The following is a 7384-nucleotide window of genomic DNA, read 5'->3' on the forward strand; positions in this document are numbered from 1 at the left end:
CTCGTGAGCATCTCCTCCCTCTCCTCTTCCTCTCATAGCTTGGTGCTCATCTAAGAGAGGATTGAGGAAAAACCCTAGGTGCATTTGAAACTGCATATTCTTGTGGCACTAGGTGATTATTGTGATTGTGGATTTCTTATTACTCTTGGTGATTGCCGTCACCTAGACGGTTGTGGATTTATTGATTTGTGAGGGGATTTGGTGATTGTGTCGGCCCCCAATCAAGGTGATATTTGTGAGGAGTTCTTGGGCTTATTTCCCGGCGGAGTTCCAAAAGCCACTTTAGTATATTGCTCGTGTCATTGAGCTACCTCACTTGTGGGTAGGTTCTTGTGGCGTCCATTTGTTGGGCTAGGTTTGTGAAACACCTATTAGCCGCCGAACCACCAAGTGTTGGTCGACACAACGGGGACTAGCGTGCCGGCAAGCACGTGAACCTCGGGAGAAAAATATTGGTGTCAATATTGTGATTGATATTCTCCCGGTGAATATATTGATATACATTGTGATTGGTTCATCCTCTACACATCGGTATAATTATCTCTCATCTCTTTACCTTCTTGCAAATTAGTTGTAACTAGTATTTCCTAGTTTTAGCTAGTGGTAACTAGTTGTAAAGAGTAGTGACATAGCCTTTGCTTGTGTCTAGAGATCATAGCAACTAGAATTTTTTATATAGGTGGCTTGCATCTCTTGTAGAGCTAGAGCAAAATTGCTTTACGCCTTTTGTTATATTAATCCTTTGCTCTAGTGCTTTGTAGATTTTTTAAATAGGCTATTCACCCCCCTCCCCCCTCTAGCCATATTAGGACCTTTCAGCAAGGAGAATCCCAAAAACTGGATCACGCTCTATGAGATAGCCGTCCGATTAGCCGCAGGCGACGAACACGTAATGGCCAACTACTTTCTAGTTGTCCTCGATCAAGTTGGGCACTAGTGGTTGCTTGGCTTGCCAAAAGACCAGTTTGACACATGGGAGGAGCTACGTCACGCATTCCTTGATAATTTCGTAGCCACTTATGAGCAGCTTGACAACAAGTATGACCTCGAAAGGATACACGATCGCAAAGATGAGCCACCCTGTGATTACATCTGTCACACCCATATTTTAAGAACAAAATAGGATGCATAAAAGACTCATATGTGCCCCAGGAATAGTCGCACACATAAGTAGACAAATCTCAAACGTACCATTACAGTGTTTATTACATAGCGGAATATAATATATCACATAGTCTCATACAAAAATGATAGCATAAAGTAAACCACGCTCTCGACGGAAGCTCCACACAGGGACACTGTTGACTGGTTGACTCCAAACCTAGTACTCATAGCGATAATCCTCATTCCAGTCATCTTCATTAACATATCCTGAGGTGTTGGGAAATTGCAAGAGTGAGCACATATCGTACTCAACAAGTATAACCAGGGGTTCATGAGGCTCAATTAGCTGACATTGGTTTGACTGCATTTAGCTTTTAATAGTGGATAGCATATTCATAATTAAATAGCAAATGCCAAGGTAGCATAGATAATCCATTAATCACATGATCAAGTGTAAGCATAATTAATCCATAGCATAAACGATAATCAAATGAACATAATAACATAATAAGCTCATCATCTTAATGTAGATGTCCCCAAGGCCGCTCCTGACCGTGAGCTCGGCTTGTATACCAGTTTTACACTCTGCAGAGGTTGTACATCTTTACCCATGAGTCATGATTTACCCTTTCGCCCGAGGTAGCTAATCTCTTAACCCCCTTCCTAGGGAGGTCGGCAGGGATCACTATGAAGCCTTTCAAAAGTTTGTCTAACAAGTTAGGGCCGCAAGGTTTCCTTTGCGCGCAGATATAGAGCCCCCCTTCCGATGGCACAATGACTCGCAGCCTATACTCACACAGACAGAGGCCACACTATACCCAAAACAGTTCAGCCCCTCCGCCCTTTCGGGTAACCTCTAACAAGCTAGAAAAGGGCTTCATACTGAGCTAAAGCCAGAGCCATTATAGCCCTCATGGTTGCACTGTTATCCCGGGTGATCACGTACAGACAAGATCTCATACAGTTATTTGACATTCTTTTATGTTCATTGCATAGCTATTAATCATCTTACAAGATCATGGATTATATCAAGTACTAGCACATCTACACCAAATGCATATCAAGTAGGTAGCAAGGAATACAGGTAACAATCATCTATGATTTTGCTAAGGTCGACAAGGTGATAGCATGCATATGATATATATGTGTACTTAAGTGAATAGGTAACAAGGATGATCCCAAGTTATACTTGCCTTGCTCAAAGCTCTCCTGAGCCTGCTGGTCCTCAAAAGCTTGGTCTTGGTCACCAACGTACGGCTCACCGTCTAATCCCAATCATCAATCAACAACACGCAATCCAATATAGACAATCATACACGAAGCAAACAAGATATAATTAGAACAATACACCAAACAGTGGTAAAACAAATATAAAAGTTTATCAAAATATTCTACGCAGTGCTACGATCACACAGACGTAAAGTTCACGAAAATCGGAATTAAAACGTGAAAGATATGAATTTTCTAAGATTTCCTATAGAGAAATAATTAATTAAATGTTACTGCAGAATTAAAAAGTTTCAAAACAGTAAACTAATAATTCTAACATGTAGAGATCGTAAATACGAATCCAACGGAATTTGAATGGACAAAAACGGAGTTAAAATGAATATTTTATAAGCAAAACAAATTCGATGGCAGTTCTGTAATTATCTGAAAGCGTATTTTAGTTTAACCGGCCAGGTTTATGTTTTTGGAATTGGAAAACGAGTTTCTGCTCAGGGCGCTAGGGACCGCGGAGTAAAATTAAAATACTTCGGGAACTCTTAAAACAAATGCGCACGAAGGGTTAAGTTCTAATTTCAGCCGTTGATTTGCGATCGGACGGCTTTTGTTCCACCAGGGGCCTCGGTGGCGGGCGGGCCGGCCGCTTCATCTCCGACGCGGTGGCCGCCATGGCCGGAGGGCCGAAGTTCGCCGGCGCTGTCCTTCTTCTCATCTCCGAGCACCAAATCGAGAAGCGAGACCATGGGGAGATAGAGGAGAATGCCGCGAGCTCACCTAGGGGTTCGATTCGGCCGGGGAATGCGCAGGGAGCTAGCGCCGCGGTGGAGAGCGAGGGCGGTTTTGGCGAGCTCTCGAACGCGCTATCCTAGGCGGCTAGGGCTCGGTTTTTGCGGCGAAGAAGGGTAAGGCGGGGTGCGGGCGGAGCTTGGAGCCTTTATAGGAGCTTGCGGCGCACGGGAACAATCAATCCCGAGCAACACGGGATCGGATCGGCGATAGACATCCGGCTCTGTTACGAACAAGGAAAGGGAAGGGAAGGGAAGGTGCCGCGCCGTGGGTCCCACCTGTCAGCGGTAGAGGGACGGGCCCCAGATGTCGGTCAGAGGAGGGGAAAGATGGGAGCGCGCTGGCGGGCCTGGCTACTAGGCTGCGCTAACGGGCCGGGGAGAAGGCCGGGGGGGGAAGGAAAGAGCCAGGGGGGATTAGGCTGGTTGGGCCTGTCGGCCAGCAGGCCTCCAGGCCGAGTCCGGCTGATTTTCCTTTTCTTCTTTTTTTTCATTCTATTTCCAAAACCTTTTCAAAAGAGATTTTGAATGCAAACAAATTCAAAACAAGGCAACAACACAAACTTAAATATGCTCCAGCATGAATGCAAATTCATGTTTCTAACTTATGGTGAATTTTAATTTGCACAAAATTATTCATTTTGCTAGATTCAAATGCTCACAAAAATTCTTAAATTATCAAATTAATTCCTATTAATTAGAAATTAAATTTTGGGTGTTACAACATCTGACATTTCTCAGATATGCGCCTTAAGATTCCAAAAATTTCCTATGATGAGGAAATCTCTGCTTTCATCAAAGGCCTCCATTACCATGAGGCCCTTAGGAGAAAGTTACTTTAGAAATGGCCGACCACAGTTGTCGAGCTTCTCATCACTGCCAAAAATTACGCAGATGCTGATGATACTGAGAAGCTAATCAAGGAAGACGTGTGAGGAACTCTACGACCAGACCACCCCCCGCGACGTGATGACAACCGCGACAATCGTGGGAGAATCAACAACCGTGACCGTCGTTGCAATGACAATCAAGATCATCGAGAAAACTAGGATAGGCACTGAGATCATCGTGACAACTTCATGGGCAAACGGCCTCGTGAAAACGACTAGGAAGTTAATACGATCAAAAGACCCACTGGTCGTCTTAACTACTAGGAGGACCCTAGAACCCTAATTCATTATCTCTAGTTAGGATCCGAGCCAAGCCATTCAAGAGTAGATTAGCCATGTAGTCTCTTGTGAGATTAGGGTTAGTCTTGTAGAATTAGAGAGAGATAGAGTGGAGGGAAGAGTTGTGGAGGAAGCTTTGGTCCTATCGGTGGCTCCTTCCTCGGCTTGTACCTGTGGGATCAAGCTCCTTCGTGGGGTTTGCTTCTGAGATTCTTCGGTGTATCAACTTCTAACACTAGTAAGTCTATTGTTATTCATGTTCTTTGGTTTGCGATAGATTGGAGTTGCATGTTGTGTATATATGAGGTGTCTAGACTCAATTACACATAGATATCCTCCTGCGCACCGGATAAGGATAGTTCATGGGAAGTGACCAAATTGTCCCAATGAATTTCTAGTTTTCTATCAAGCTTGTAAGGACTGGTAGGACTTGGGTGTCAAATTAGACTATTCTCTATCAGTACTCTGGCCTAGCTCATCCCCTCTAGAATACTATTAGCATAACTTACCACATGTTAGAACTAGAACCCTTAGAAGTCTCCTCTATATCCCTTTAGTTCCCTTGTTTGATACTCAGGGGTTAAGTTAGCCTTGGTTAGTCATCACACATTTTCTCCTTGCGCATAAACAAATACGATAGTCGAGATATCTCTCCCGAGTGAAGTGCTACATTGGTATATCCATGTGTTTGTGGATTATTTCTCTTTGATTCTTCTGTAGTGCATAACAAATACCAACACCTGCTGCTGCTGAAAAGTTGAGATCTTTGCATGTAGGGCATTTGTTTTGCCTATAGGAAAGAACTTTGCTAGGAAAATAGTGGAGTAGATATTCCATGTAGTGTGTTTCTTTCTGTTGGTGTAGAACCATTACTTTCCCCTTCCCAAGAGTGAAAATGGGAGAAGGTGGAGTAGTATGTCATCCCTTTCAACTCCTTTGATGATGAAGTATTGGAGATGGGCACTTGCATCTTCATGTGCTTTCCCACAAAACTGGTTGGCTTGCACCATGTTAATCAAAGCTAGCTTGAGCTCGAATCCTTCATCTCCCACATTGACTACTGATCCAGTCCTGATGCTAGTGGTTTGAGTGGAGAATTCACAAAGAATCTTGTTGGCCTTGGCTTTGAACAATAGCGTCAAACTCCTTGGCTAGTCTTCTTCCGACAAAGTGGTTGGGGATTCTGCTTCCTAAGCTGGGCTTTGGTTTTTCTGATTGTTTCCTATAGATCCTCAATGTAATTGTTGGATAAAGAAAACCAAACATACATTAACGTGTAATAAAATATTAACAACTAGACAAAAGATAGGGTAAGCCTTTTTGAGTAAAACATCAATAGTGTGGCTCGATTATCACATGTGAAAGATTATTCCTAGATTTTCAAATTTAATCTATTCTAAACCTCCTTTTGCCTTCCCCGACAACAACGCCAGAGATGCTTGTTGGTATTTCTAACATGATTACAAATAGGAGGGTCAAACACTTTCCTAGCGAAGGCATTAGAAATATTCAAGATATCTCTTAGCATTGCTTAAGTCAGGTTGTCATCCCAACACAACACCAAAAGATGTGGTTCTACTTATGATCATAGCACTATAAAAAATGAATAAAGGTTATCTGCAAGCGCACAAATAAAATACACCCGTTGTAGCATTTCACCCAGGAAATTTCCAGTTATTGTTATATATAATTTTACCACTAGGAAGGCACTTGGAGGTATGAAGAACAAAATCTATAACTTATACTTATGATAAGAGTTCCACTAGTTCAATACTAAAAGTAGGGATCAATCATATCATTAATAAGGATAATTAATAACAGATCAAAGCAATCCTAAAAGAGGTTCCACCGAGCATTTTCCTACTTGGGCATGACTCTAGAAAGAACTAGAAAATAGATACTAACTCCTAGGGTTATTCTAACTATAGGTCATTGAGCTATAATGATTAGTGCAATTACATCTAGCAATCATGGTCAGGATAATCTCACATTCATACTCAAGAGACATTGCTAAGGTGGGTTAGGAACATAGCACGACATCACCCTACAACTTCAGCCTTACTTGTCTAATATTCGGGGACTAGACTATAGAGGACTCAATGAAGCTATAATAGTCACCTTCATGGTCTGTCACATGGCCTAGAATATAGGGTGCATTTGTAGATAAACAATGTATAAGCACCACGCTTACATAATATCTACCACCCACCCCTTTATCATCGAAATCAGTGCTATACGAACAAGAGCATAAACACAAAACTACTCCAACTATACTAGACATATAATCAACACATGCAACAAATATTATAATTATGAATCTAGAATTATAACAAGTCATATCAAGTATTCAACTCACACATGAACTAGAACAAGAACTAGAGGAAAACATGAACTAGACAAGAACACAATGAACTAGACGATGAACTAGATGAACTAAAACAAGAACACAATGAACTAGACAATCTTGATGATGAACTAAAAGAACAAAAGTTGAACTAGAAGAACAATAACACAAATAGATTAACAATTTTAAATACAAGAGAGAAGTAGATGGTTGTAGCTAGCCTTCTCGTGACTAGACCTGGAATCCAAGTGTTGCTTGACTCCTCTAATTCCTATTCTTATATTCTAGCTATGACTAGTTGGTGGAGCTCTAGGTTATCCTTTTGAGGGAACCTTTGAAATGAACAATGGATATGAGATATGATTATGGGATTGATGCCTCCAGGGGGGTCTACCTCTGTTTATATAGTCTAGTGGAATGAACTGTAACCCTTGGATCAAACTGACATGAAACAATGGTCAAGACGCATCATAGAGGTTAGTTGGAGGCCGTCACACAAAGGAGAGTCCAACTGGCAGGGGGACCAGGCCGACCGGGAAGCCGCCGGTCCTTCGCTTCTTTTGCGTGCCTTCTAGTGTCTTCCACATTCTTCTAGTACCATCTAGTGCCATTTTCTGATATGTTTGCGCAATGAGTCATGTCATGTATGGATTCTTTCCTTTTCAAGCTTCTAGATAAATCTCAGGAAAATATTGTTTCATAGAGCTGTGGAATCTTGTTTCTTTAGTCCTTGGTCTTGTGATGATGATGATGAT

The sequence above is a fragment of the Sorghum bicolor genome, chromosome 4, assembly GCF_000003195.3.
Source record: "Sorghum bicolor cultivar BTx623 chromosome 4, Sorghum_bicolor_NCBIv3, whole genome shotgun sequence".
Classification (NCBI taxonomy): Eukaryota; Viridiplantae; Streptophyta; class Magnoliopsida; order Poales; family Poaceae; genus Sorghum; species Sorghum bicolor.